Raw genomic sequence first — 15,021 nt, 5'->3', positions numbered from 1 at the left:
AATACCAAGCTCTCTTTTCATTTTTTCCTATAGCTGCACATGAGGCAACTATGGTCCATGAAGGAAAAATTACTTGCCCAACATTATCCAGCTAATTAGTGACAGAACCTTTAGAAGCTGTGCACCCCAACTTACCATTATTATTCTTGCTATATCCATCTTTGGCAGCAAAAACAATGTAAAATGGGTTTTTTTTAATTCTTTAGAAAGTTAGTAATAGAGTGAGAAATATAGTGAGTAAATGCAAATGTAAATTAAGAGGAACTCTAAATAGATGTTTAAAAAATCTTATGTAACTTAACTGTAAAAAGACTGATAAAAATCGAGGTACTTTAGGATGGGAAGGGGTTAGAAGTCAAGTCCCTGATATTTGATTCAAGATAAGAAATCGAGAGTAACTATAGGCATCCCTGATGAGTCTGCTGTATTTGATTATTTATATTTTTAATATTTTAGAGTCCGCAAAGACACTGGAATGTTCAGCAGTTGAAGTTCTGGGTCAGTAGGAAATTTTGAAAAGAAAGTGTCAAAAAATTGCATGAATGGGCAGAACAATGATATAATCTTTTATCAGGTGGTTTCTAGGAATTTATCCCAAGGATATAATCCTTGGCCTTCCCTTTCATCTGTGTGGAAAGATGACTTAATTTTTAATATCAGTCTTACTCTTGAACTAACTAGACTTCATCCCTAACTATTTTGGTCATGTCTTCACTAGGGTAAGAAGATTGCTTTCATTATTACCAGGCATTTGTTGTTTTTAATTTTCTTCTTTCCTTCTTTCTTTCTTTCTTTCTTTCTTTCTTTCTTTCTTTCTTTCTTTCTTTCTTTTTCTTTCTTTCTTTCTTTTTTTTTGAGAAAACTTACCAGAGGCTCATTTTTAGAAAATCTTTATCTAATGATATCCCTTTAACCATATATTTTCTCAATATGATTATATATCACTCCATATACTTCCCCAGCTATAATGTTCTCCTTTTCCCTTGTATATCCATGCTTAGAGTGTTCATACCTTAAATTCTTAACCAACACTGATCTCACTCTCATTTAAGTGGCTATGCAGTTAGATGAAAATAAATCAATTTTTAGTTTATAAATTTTTCAATACTATTTTCATAAAATTACCTAGTAATTAATTTTAGCAGTACCACATTGCACAATTCTGGGGCCTATCATTCCTGTGTTAGTCTATGTGAAAAACTGTCTCCTGGTATTTTGCAATGGAGAGGTTTATGTAGCAGACTCTGTTGGCTGCCTATCCAAGAACTATTACCAGCTTTTCGCTTTATGACCATCTCTAATTTATTTGGTGAACCCACCTTCCTCCTCAAGGCCATATAACTCATTGAACCAAACACGATATACCATTATCTTTGTTGGTGATCAGATTTAGGACAGGCATATGACATAGTTCTGTCATAGGGGAAGGCTTCTGGCAATCTTACTGATAAACAAGGAGATGCCTCTTTTCTTCAGCCAGCTCTTGTCATAGGTAAATGCGGTCTCTGGAACTGCAGCAGAGTTTCTATCTATGAAGGGAAGAGCAAACAACAGTGAGCACCATGTGGGATGACTGAAACTCTGATGGAAAACCACAAGCTTTTTGGTCTGAAACGCTAAAATACAGAATGATGATCTTGACCAATGGAAAGTGAGAGGCAATTCTGGAAAGTGGAGGGCCAGAGAATGGGAGCTCCAAATTCTCTGTATAAGCTCAACATAATTATCTGGCTAAGCCCTATAACTCACATATGTGGAATAGACCCTAGCTAAAGATAAAGTAACTGAGCTGGGATTTGAGCTGTTAAAGAATTTGCATCCAACTTGAATCCAATTAAAGTAATGAGTCAGGAATATAACAGAATCCTCAGCATATCATTCATAATATCCAGTATATAACCCAAATTAACTCAAGTGATTTCTAGGAATTTATCCCAAGGAAATAATCCTTGGCCTTCCCTTTCATCTGTGTGGATAATGACTTAATTTTTAGTATCAGTCTTACTCTTGACCAACTAGACTTCATCCCTAACTATTTTGGTCATGTCTCCTTTAGTACACTTCCTTAAACAGAGAAAATTGCTTTCATTATTACCAGAAGAATCAGGAAAATGTGACCCTTTCTCAGGAGAAAGGACAATCATCAGATCCCAATGCTAGGGTGACCCAAATGTTGAAATTAGCATAGGAAGACTCTAAAGAGTTGTACTCAACGAGGTAAATTAAGATAAAGGAAAATATATTCACGATGATTAAAAAGGTGGGAAATCAAAGCAGAGAGATTAAAAAAAAAACGTATGTACCTTTACAAATTTGTAGTAAACAATTGGAAAATAAAGTATAAAAAATTTCATTGGCAATCATGTCACAATGCATATAGTACTTAAGGGTAAATTAAACAGAGGATATATGAGATCTCCACACTGAAAATAACAAAACATTCTTGAGAGGAATTAAGAAAACCTACATAGACAAAGACCTCATCAAAAAGGAGAATTACAGACCAATATCCTTGATGAACATGGATGCAAAAATTCTCACCAAAATACTAGCCAATAGGATCCAACAGTACATTAAAAGGATTATTCACCACGACCAAGTGGGATTTATCCCTGGGCTGCAAGGTTGGTTCAACATCTGCAAATCAATCAGTGTGATACAATACATTAATAAAAAAAAGAACAAGAACCATATGATCCTCTCAATAGATGCAGAAAAAGCATTTGACAAAGTACAGCATCCTTTCTTGATCAAAATTGTTCAGAGTATAGGGATAGAGGGTACATACCTCAATATCATAAAAGCCATCTATGAAAAACCCATGGCAAATATCATTCTTAATGGGGAAAAACTGAGAGCTTTCCCCCTAAGGTCAGGAACGTGGCAGGGATGTCCACTATCACCACTGCTATTCAACATAGTATTAGAAGTCTTAGCCACAGCAATCAGACAACAGAAAGAAATCAAAGGCATCCAAATCAGCAAAGAAGTCAAACTCTCACTCTTTTGAGATGATATGATACTTCATGTGGAAAACCCAAAAGACTCCACCCCAAAACTGCTAGAACTCATACAGGAATTCAGTAAAGTAGCAGGATATAAAATCAATGCACAGAAATCAGTGGCATTCCTATACACCAACAACAAGACAGAAGAGAGACAAATTAAGGAGTCGATCCCATTTACAATTGCACTCAAAACCATAAGATACCTAGGAACAAATCTAACCAAAGAGGCAAAGGATCTGTACGCAGAAAACTATAAAATACTCATGAAAGAAATTGAGGAAGACACAAAGAAATGGAAAAACGTTCCATGCTCATGGATTGGAAGAACAAATATTGTGAAGATGTCAATGCTACCTAGAGCAATCTACACATTCAATGTAATCCCCATCAAAATACCATCCACTTTTTTCAAAGAAATGGAACAAATAATCCTAAAATTTGTATGTACCCAGAAAAGACTCCGAATAGCCAGAGGAAAGTTGACAAAGAAAAACAAAGCTGGTGGCATCACAATTCCAGACTTCATGCTCTATTACAAAGCTGTAATCATCAAGACAGTATGGTCCTGGCACAAAAACAGACACATAGATCAATGGAACAGAATAGAGAGCCCAGAAATGGACCCTCAACTCTATGGTCAACAAATCTTCGACAAAGCAGGAAAGAATGTCCAATGGCAAAAAAACAGTTTCTTCAACAAACGGTGTTGGGAAAATTGGACAACCACATGCAGAAGAATGAAACTGGACCATTTCCTTACACCACACACAAAAATAGACTCAAAATGGTTGAAAAACCTAAATGTGAGAAAAGAGTCCATCAAAATTCTTGAAAAGAACACAGGCAGCAACCTCTTCAACCTCAGCCTTAGCAACTTCTTCCTAGAAACATTGCCAAAGGCAAGGGAAGCAAGGGCAAAAATGAACTATTGAGACTTCATCAAGATAAAAAGCTTTTGCACAGCAAAGGAAACAGTCAACAAAACCAAAAGACAACTGACAGAATAGAAGGATATTTGCAAATGAAATATCAGATAAAGGGCTAGTATCCAAAATCTATAAAGAATGTATCAAACTCAACACCCAGAGAACAAATAATCCAATCAAGAAATGGGCAGAAGACATGAACAGACATTTCTGCAAAGAAGACATCCAAATGGCCAACAGACACATGAAAAAGTGCTCAACATCGCTCGGCATCAGGGAAATCCAAATCAAAACCTCAATGAGATACCACCTCACACCCGTCAGAATGGCTAAAATTAACAAGTCAGGAAACGACAGATGTTGGTGGGGATGCAGAGAAAGGGGAACCCTCCTACACCGTTGGTGGGAATGCAAGCTGGTGCAGCCACTCTGGAAAAGAGTAGGGAGGTTCTTCAAAAAGTTGAAAATAGAGCTACTGTACAACCCAGCAATTGCACTACTGGGTATTTACCCCAAAGATACAAATGTAGTGATCTGAAGGCGTATGTGCACCCTGATGTTTATAGCAGCAATGTCCACAACAGCCAAACTGTGGAAAGAGCCAAGATGTCCATCGATAGAGGAATGGATAAAGAATATGTGGTATATATATATATATACAATGGAATATTATGCAGCCATCAAAAGGAATGAAATCTTGCCATTTGCAATGATGTGGATAGAACTGGAGAGTGTTATGCTGAGCAAAATAAGTCAATCAGAGAAAGATGTATCATATGACCTCACTGATATGAGGAATTCTTAATCTCAGGAAACAAACTGAGGGTTGCTGGAGTGGTGGGGGGTTGGAGGGATGGGGTGACTGGGTGATAGACATTGGGGAAGGTATGTGCTATGGTGAGCGCTGTGAATTGTGCAAGACTGTTGAATCACAGATCTGTACCTCTGAAACAAATAATAAATTATATGTAAAAAAAAAAAGAAGAAGAAGAAGAAGATAGCAGGAGAGGAAGAATGAATGGGGGGAAATCAGAGGGGGAGATGAACCATGGGAGATGATGGACTCTGAAAAACAAACTGAGGGTTCTAGAGAGGAAGGGGTGGGGGGATAGGTTAGCCTGGTGACGGGTATAAGAGGGCACGTTCTGCATGGAGCACTGGGTGTTATATGCAAATAATGAATCATGGAACACTGCATCAAAAACTAATGATGTAATGTATAGTGATTAACATGACATAATAATAATAAAGAAAGAAAGAATAAAAACAGAACAATTAAAAAAGAAGAAGACCTACATAAATAGATATACCTTGTTCATAAATTGAAAGACTCAGTATTTTTAAGATGTTAATTCTCTCAAAATTTGTAGATTCAATGCAATCCTAATCATAGTCTTAGCAGATTTAATTTGTAAAAATCTAAATGATTCTAAAATGTATATAGCAATCTAAAAATCTAAAATATTTAAAGCACTCTTCAAGAAGAATAGAAGATTTAAAGACTTACTGTAATTCTGCATCATCAAGACAGCTTGGGACAAACCAAAAAAAAAAAAGTGACAATGGAATAGAAGAGAAATCTCAGAAGCAGATCCATACTTGTATGGTGATTTGATTTTCAACAAAGTTACTTAAGCAATCCAGTGGTAAAGGAAAATATTTTCAACAAATGATGTTGTAATAACTGGGTATCCAGATTAAAAATTAAAAAAAAAAAACTTAATTGAGAATAAGGATTTCCAGGCCAGCATTTAAGCAGCTTAGTAATCATAACAACTGTCCTAACAACAAAAAGCTGGAAAAACTGAAAAATCAGCAACTCTTCTTAGATCTTTTTTTTTAAAGATTTAGTTTTAGAGAGAGAGTGTGTGCAAGTGGGGGAGGGGCAGAGGGAGAGAAGCAGATTCCCCACTGAGCACAGAGCCCCTCATGACCCTGAGATCATGACCTGAGCCGAAATCAAGGGTTGGACATTTAACCAGCTGAGCCACCCAGGCACCCCTCTTAGATCTTTTAGAGAAATGAGATCATAGATCAAACCACTGACCCAAATATTAGAGAGACAGACAGGCAGATACAAGGAAACAGAACTTGTTAGAGCAGAAATCCATGAGCAGATCTCTCCATAGGAGCCAGTGCCAGGAAAGGGAAATATGAGCTGTAATTGACAAATTACTGGAAGCTCAGTGTGGACAACTCTGAGAGTTAAAAACTATGGGGATGCAGTCATAGGAGGGCTCCTAAACTTCTGTGGATTTTGCTTCTAGGAACTCTACCAGGTCCTCACAGTGAATATTGGAGAAAAATCTTCTCCATCTTCCACAAGGGCAAGGAATAGGAACCATGTTTAAATATGCCAGAGCATTCCGTTCTTCTTCATAAAGTCTTTTCTCAGGAAAAATTATTTTATGGGAATGTAACCTTCTAAGTTTTATCAGAACCTAATTTAACTAGGGGAAAGGAAATATCCAAGTTCAGCAGGCCCTAGCTTTCAATATAGAGGAAGGGAAATACCAAATCTAGCCCCCATCTAGCCATATTGTTCCACCTAAGTGCAGGACAGTATACTGAGAAGTAATGGTGAAGTTCATAGTCCAGGGGTGTAGATTCACCAAAAGGCAGACATAATCATAGGACTACAAAATGCTTCTCTTCCCTACAGCTTACCATTGAATTATTAAAGGCCTATTTACCACAGTCCCTTTTACCAAGTATATCATGTCGACCTTTCAACACAAAATTACAAGGCATGTTAAAAGGCAAAACACATTGTTTGAAGAGACTGAACAAGCATCAAACCCAGAGTCAGATAAGGCAAAATCTGTGCTTATCAGAGACAGAATTTTAAAAAACTGTATTAATATGCTAAGAAATTTTATGACATGATAGATAATATGCAAGGACAGGTAATATAAGTAGAGAGATGGAAATTCTAACAAAATAAAAAATAAATGCTAGGGAACAACAACAATGAAACTGTAATGGAAATGAATACCTTTGATGGACTCATCAGTAGACTGGACATGGCTGAGAAAAGAATCACGGAGCTTGAGGATGTGCCGATAGAAACTCTAAAACTAAAAAGCAAAGAGAAAAAAATGAAACAGAAAAAACAGAAAAAAATATCTAAGTACAGTGGGATAGCTATAGAAGATATAATGTATGCACATAGGGAATACCAGGAGGGGAAAAAGAGAAAAAGGAACAGAAGCAATAATTAATTCCCCCCAATTAATGTCAGAAGCCAAATCACAGATTCACGAGCCTCAAAGTATACTAAGGCATATTATATTTAAACTTTAGAAAATCAAAGATTAAGAAAATTCGTTTTGGAAGAAGCCAGAGGAAAAAATGCCTATAGAGGAAAAAAGTAAAAATTACATCTGACATCTCAGAAACTATATAAGCAAGAAGAGAATGGAGTGAAATATTTTAAAATGTTGAGAGAAAAAAACCTGCCAACATAAAACTATATACCCTGAAAAATTACCCTTCAAAAGTGAAGAAGAAAGAGACTTTTTCACACAAAAACTGAGAAAATTGGTTGTCAGTAAGTCTGTCTTATAAGAAATGTTAAAGGAAACTCTTCAGAGAAAAGGTAACTGATGTAGGTAAAAAACTCTGAACTATGTTAAAAAAAAAGGAATAGCATCAGAGAATGAGTAAATGAAGGTAAATTTTTTATTTTTCTTATTCTTAATTGATATAACAGATAACAGTTCAAAATAATAGCTCCTCTGTATTTGATTATATGTATGCTAACATGTGCTATGTATAGGAGAAATGAATGACAGCAATGATACAAAGTATAGGAGGGAGGAATTAGGACTATTTTGTTATTAGAAGATATTTGCACTACCTGGGAAGTGGTATGATGTTATTTGAAAGTGGACTTAGATTAGTTGTAATGTATATTGTGGACTATAGGACAACACTAAAAAAAAAATAAATAAAATATGATTGATATCCTAACAAGAGAAAATGGAATCATATAAAATACTCAAAGCCACAAAATATCTGAAAAAAGTATGGAAGATAAAAATAAGAACAAAGAACAGAGCAACAAATAAAAACAGTAATAAATATCATTCATATTAATCCTACTGTATCAGTAAGATCTTACATGTGAATGGTTTGAATGTACCAACTGAAATACATATGGTCAGAGTGGGTCAAAAACAATACCCAACAATATGTTGTCTATAAGACAGCCACTTTAAATATTAAAATTCATATAGATTAAAAGTAAATTAATGGAGGAAGTTCTACCATGGTAACACTAATCAAAAGAAAGCTGGAGTAGCTATATTAATTTTTGACGGAGCAGACTTCAGAGCAAGGACAGTTATCAGGAATAAAGTTGGACATTACATAATGATAAAAGGATCAGTACTCCAGAAAAATATAGTAATTCTGAATGTGTGTGTACCTAATAATAGAACATCAAACTACTTGAGGCAAAAACTGATAGAACTACAAGGAGAAATAGATGAATTCACTATTATATTTGGAAGATTTTAAAAACACTCTATCAGAAATGGCAGGTCCAGACAGGAGATCAGTAAGGACATAGTTGAACTCAACAGCACCATCATTCAACTAGATATAACTGACATCTAAAAACTATTTCATTCCAACAACAGCAGAGTAAATATTTTTCTCAAGTTCACATGGAATATTCATCAAAAAAAATCACATTCTGGGTGATAAAACACACCTTAACAAATTTAAAAGAGTAGAAATCATACAACATCTGCTTCCAGGCTAAAGTGAAATTAAACTAGAAGTCAGTAACAAAAAAAAAAAAAATAGCTGTAAAAAATATCTGTAAAAATCCCCAAACATGGGACGTCTGGGTGGCTCAGTCGTTAAGCGTCTGCCTTCGGCTCAGGTCATGATCTCAGGGTCCTGGGACCAAGCCCCACATCGGGCTCCCTGCTCAGCAGGGAGTCTGCTTCTCCCTCTCCCTCTGTCTGCTGCTCCCTCTGCTTGTGCTCTCTCTCTCTGTCAAATGAATAAATAAAATCTTAAAAATCTCCAAATACTTGGAGATTAAACAACACACTTCTAAATAAAATACGGTTCAAAAAAGAAACATCAAGAGAAATTTAAAAATATTTTGAATTAATTGAAAATACAACTTACCAAATTGGGATGTAGTGAAAGAGTGCTTAGAGGAAAATTTATAGCATGAATGCATATATTACAAAGAAGAAAGATCTAAAATTAATCTAAGATCTAAGCTTCACTTTAGGAAGTTAAAAAAAGAGAGCAGATTAAATTTAAAGAAGAAAAATAATAAATATACTGCAAAAATCAATGAAATTGAAAATGGGAAATCAATAGAGAAAATGAATAAAATCAGAGCTAGTTCTTTGAAAAGATCAATGAAATTGATATGCCTCTAGTCACACTAACTAAAAACTGAGAACAAACACAAATTATTGATATCAGAAATAGGAGTCATCACTACAGATGATGGATAATAAAAGGATAATAAAGGAATACTATGAATAACTCTCTGCCCCCCAAATCTGGTAACCTAGATGAAATGGATCAATCTCTTGAAAGACATAATCTGCCAGAACCCACAGAGGAATAATCAGACAATCTGAATACACCTATATCTATTAAATAAGTTGAGCCAATAATTAATAACTTCCCAAAACAGAAAACAGCAGGCCCAAGTGGATTCACTGGCAAATTCTACCAAACATTAAAGCAATAAACAGAGGGAATACTCCCTAACTCATTTTATGAGGCCAGCAAACACTAATACCAAACTAGACAAAGATACTACAAGAAAAGAATATTTGCCATGAACATTGATTCAAATGTATTTAACAAAATATTAGCAAATCAAATCCAACAATGTATAAACATAATTATATACCATGAGCAAGTGAGATTTATCCCAGGTATGCAAGCTAATTGAACATTCAAAAATCAATTCATATAATCCATCACATTAACAGACTATACAAAAAAAATCATATGGTCATATAGGTAGATGCAGAAAAAGCACTTCACAAAATCCAACATCTATTCATGGTAAAAACTCTCATCAAACTAGGAATAGAAGGGAAACTTCTAAAACTTGATGACATCTACAAAACACTTTCAGCTAACATCATACTTAATGGTGAGAAACTCAAAGCTTTCCCATTAGGGCCAGGAACAAGGCAAAGAAGTCTTTTACCTACTGCTTTTCAACATTGTACTATCAGTCCTAGCTAACACAATAACCTAAGAAAAGAAGATATATACAGAATAAGAAGAAAGAATCCTCTTAGCAGATGACATAATTGTCTATGTAGAAAAAAGAAAATTTTTAAAGATTTTATTTATTTGAGAGAGAGGGAGATAGCAAGAGAGAACATGAGGACAGAGGGAGGGTGGGGAGAGGGAAAAGCAGACTCCCCACTGAGCAGGAAGCCCAATGCGGGACTGGATCCCAGGACTCTGGGAACCTGACCTGAACTGAAGGCAGACGCTTAATGACTGAGCCACCCAGGAGCCCCAAGAAAATATTTTCAAAAGACACATCTGATTAAGGACCATTATCCAAAATATACAAAAAACTTTTAAAACTCAACAATAAGAAAATGAATAATCGAATTTAAAAATGGGCAAATGACTTTGACACCTCACTAAAGAAGATATACAGAGGGCAAATGAGTATATGAAAAGTGGATCAATATCATGTTACTAGAAAGTTCCAAATTAGAACAAAAAAGATACTACTACACACCTTATTAGAATTGCCAAAATCCAGGATACTGACAGCACTAAATACTGGCTAGGATGTGGAACAACAGGAACTCTTATTCATTGCTGGTGGGAGTGCAAAATGGTATAGCCACTTTAGAAGACATGCAGTTTCTTAAAAATACTAAACATATGCTTACCATGTGATCCAGCAGTCATATCTCTTGGTATTTACTCAAATGAATTTAAAAACTTACGTTCACACAAAAACCCACACACAGATGTTTATAGCAGCTTTATTCGTAACTGCCAAAACTGTGGAGCAATTGAGACATACTTCATTAGTGAATGAGTGAATAAACTGTAATATATCCAGAGAATGGAATATTATTCAGCACTAAAACTAAATGAGCTATATCAAGCCATGAAAGACATGGAGGAAACTTAAATGCATATTACTAAGTGAATGAAGCCAATCCAAAATGGATTCATATGTCGTGTATGATTCCAACTATATGACATTCTAGAAAAGGCAATACTATGGAGACAGTAAAAATAATTAGTGGTCACCAGTCTTGAGTGGGAGGGAGAAATGAATAGGCAGAGCACAGAGGATTTTTGTCACGGTGAAACTAATGTGCAAAACCATAATAGTGGAAACATGTCATTATACATTTGTCAAACCACAAGTGAATCCTAATGTAAACTATGAACTCTGGCTGATAACAATGTGTCAGTTATAACAAATATACCACTCTGGTGCAGGATGTTGATAGTGGGGGTAGGTTATGCATGTATGGGGACAGGCAGGCTCTATATGGGAATTAGTGAGCAATGCAGTCTCATGCATTCAGTCTTTTGATCCCTACTCTGCTATAAAACAATGAGCCTTGGGCCTGCAACACTAACTTACCAACAGATGAAGAACTGCACAGCCTGTGCAGGATTTACCACCTTGCCTGAAAATGCCTTTTCCTGTTTCAGGAGCAATGAGTATTCCTTTGTTCTGCTTCAGCATGGAAGTCACTGGCCCTCAGGTATTCCCCCAGCTTCAAGTATTGCAGACTCCACAAGGGAGTGCTTTTACCATGGCTAGAGAAGGATATAATTGAGCAAATTGTCCTCTCCCCTGACTGCAGGGAGAGACCTGTTTGCCATGGGTCACACCAAATATTGAAGCTGATTTTGCTTGGTCTCTTCTCTATGTAAGTAAAGTATTATTTCATCCAGTTCTTGACTGTTTGTGTTTTCCTTGGTGACTCTGATACTAAGATCCAGCGGACAGAAATATTTGTAGTCCTGCCCCGAGATTGGTAACTGCTAATGCACAGTACACTGATTGACAAGAGCTTTCTGTACTTTCTGCTCAGTTTTGCTGTGAACATCAAGTTGCTCTAAAAATAAAATGTATTAATTAATAAAAAGAAGTAGCTTAACTCCTACTTCACTATACACAAAAATTAATTCAAGATGTGTTATTAACCAAAATGCAAAAGCTTAAATCATCAAACTTTCATGGGAAAAATAAAACATAGGAAAATTTCCTTACCACATGTGTATAAGCAAAATTTCTAAGGTTACAGAAAGCAGTAACTATAAAAATTGATAAATTATACTTTATCAAAAGTTAAAACTTAAGCTTGTCAAAATACAAAATTAAGGAAATGAACAGGCAAACCACAGATGGGGAGAGAATATACACAAAGCATACATCTGACAAAGAAGTGGTATCTAGGATATAGAAGGCAAGCCTATAACTCAATAACTCAAGATAACAACTCAATTAAAAGTGGGCAAAACATTTGAATAGACATTTTATAAAACAGGATATATGAAAGGACAGTAAGCAAATGAAAAAGCATTCAATATCATCAGGCATCAGTGAGATAAAAATTAAACCTGATTTCTGCAATTTATTGTGAAATGTATAAAAAAATAAGATGGCTGTATGGCTGGATGGAATGAGGAAAGAGAAGGAAACATAATACCATGAATACAGTAAAATGTTACTGGTCAAATGTAGGTGATGCGTATTAGATATCTGTTGCAAAAATCCCTTCTACTTTTTAAACATTTTTCATAATCTTGGAAAATATAAAGACAAAAATGCAATGATGAGAATTGAATGTGATTTGCATTAACTTACAAAGTATCCAAAGTAATCTAGGATATGTAAATTATAGATTTTATTTAAATATGATAAACGCTATAGAAGAAAGCAGGGGACAATATAGGAATTGGGACATAGGAGGTGATTAAAAATTTCAAATAGGGTTGTTAGAGAATCTTCACTGATATGTCTTAAGAATGATTCCGACTCCTGTGTTGAGAATAGATTGTAAGGGAACAAAGGTAGAAACAGACCATTTTGGCAGGTAGGGCCATGATCCAGGAAAGAATGGTAGCTTAGATCAAAGATTATGACAGTAAAGATAGTGAGAATTGGTTTTATCCTAACATACATGAAAAGTAAAAGGAAAAATTGAGTTAGTGTGGGAGAGAAAAAGAGGGAGCATTGCTAGAGTAACAATGTCCTTGAGTAGGCAAGGAGGGAATGAGATAGTATATGGAGAGAGACATTGGATTTAGAGAGGAGAATGGATGGATCATTTGTGACAGGAGGGAGGACATGGTATATGATGCAGATCCTGGCCAGTGGGAAATGTATTTGAGGCAGTCTGTGAAGATTCTTCTCCGATTGCTTCCATTTTCTCAGTGAAATTATCAACTGAATTTCTCTTTACCTTTTAAAATTAGAAACCTATATACTCTTTGACCCAGAAATCTCACTTTTTAGTATCAATCCTATAGAAATAAAACACTGGCATATAAGGACATAGGTATACAAGTTTTTAGTTTAGCATTATTTACAGTGACATAGAAAAGAATCATCTTTAATGTTCATCATTTAGAGGAAAATAATTTAATACATTTTTTTGTTATCCATACTGAATATTTTTTCTTCTTTGAAAATGAATTGTATATATATGTGTGTGTATTTACCTGAAAGGATGGCTGTGTAATATTTTTAAGTGGGCAAGGAAAAAGTATTGTGTATGCAGTTACCATTTTTAATAAAAACCTTATATGGCCATATGTTTTCATAAATATGGGTAAAGATGTTAAAATAACTAACGATTTTAACATTGGTGACTTGAGGGAATACAATTTTTCTCCCCTTTTTATATCCTTGTGTTGCTTCAGATATGGATAAGAAATACTGCTTTTTCTTCTAAAAGAATATTTAATCATGTTATATAAAAATATTATTCATGGAATAAAGTTCACATACATAAACTGAAATCGTCTGTAACAGCACCACAATTATCAGTCTTCTGCCCAGATTCCTCCCAAATGACTTTTACTCCTCACGGAGTCCCAACCCTAGGTGTGTTGCACTTCGGTTTCCAACAGCCTATACCTGTGACTATTCAAAAGAAGACGACTTTTGCTTGCCTGTGAAGGAAGCTAGAAGTACCTGGTGTTGATGTCTGCTCAGGGTGACTCCTAGCTAATGCTGGTCTGGTACAACACAGGGGTGTGAAAGGCAGCGCTCCTCCTCTGCGACAGAATAACTCTGAGGTACAGCCTACACTCCAGAGATCCCTGGTGGAATCAGGTTGCTACTATGCTGTAGGGGCAGGGGATTTTGCTGAAATTGCATTCTTGTTTGGCTTTTCCCCTCCCTGTGTCTTCTTTCTCCCACTCCTTACTGGCTTTTCCCGGAAGCACTTGCTTCATAAATCACTTGCACATGAATTCTTGTAACTGGGTCTATTTCAGGGAAACCCAATTTAAGAAAGTTACACTCAAAAAATACTGCTATTAAATTCTCTCCCTGTCATAATCAAACCTTTACTCTTTAGGCCTCTGCTTTGTTAGGTGACAACTAATTAAACTGTTTCAAAAGAGGATACATGACTTAGTGTTTTGCTAGGGTTCCCAGATTTTATGTAAGGCTACTCTTAGTAATTGATTATTTTTCACCAATGACTTTAGTGGTTACATTTCAAAAGTCTCTTTGAAAATTGAGTCAATAAAGAATATGTTCAGGAAAAGCCAAGATCTATGGGCTCTTTTCAAATCAAGTTACATTTGTTACCATTTATTTCACATTCCTAGAAGACTTTTCTGGTAGAATCAATTTTTTAAAGTCAATTTTCTCACTGTCTGCTCTGTCCTATTTAAATATACTGGTGTGTTCCACTTTATACCCCACCTAAAAGAAGGATGGCCCAAATCATTAGATCCCGGTCATTACCTCCCAGTTCCCATTTCTGACCCATTGTTTCTTGGTGTAGCCTTGCCTGGATTCTTGGCTGCCTTGGCTTTGACTCTCAGGCTTCTCTGGTTTGGCAGCACATTTGGGCACATTTCTG

General features: G+C 35.6%; 1 long non-coding RNA gene across 1 annotated transcript; it reads right to left on the bottom strand.

Annotated features, from left to right (window-relative positions):
• Positions 1 to 1,305: 1,305 nt before the first annotated feature.
• On the bottom strand, positions 1,306 to 14,252 carry LOC141371454 (uncharacterized). Its single transcript, XR_012376410.1, has 3 exons — positions 14,121 to 14,252; positions 6,930 to 7,011; positions 1,306 to 1,529 (listed from the first exon to the last, which is right to left on the bottom strand). It is a non-coding gene; the product is annotated as an uncharacterized lncRNA (long non-coding RNA).
• Positions 14,253 to 15,021: the final 769 nt, after the last annotated feature.

The sequence above is a fragment of the Callorhinus ursinus genome, unplaced genomic scaffold (assembly GCF_003265705.2).
Source record: "Callorhinus ursinus isolate GAN/ISIS: 27379988/994484 unplaced genomic scaffold, GSC_fseal_2.0 scaffold3, whole genome shotgun sequence".
Lineage (NCBI taxonomy): Eukaryota > Metazoa > Chordata > Mammalia > Carnivora > Otariidae > Callorhinus > Callorhinus ursinus.
This window is presented reverse-complemented; position numbering and strand designations above follow the sequence as displayed.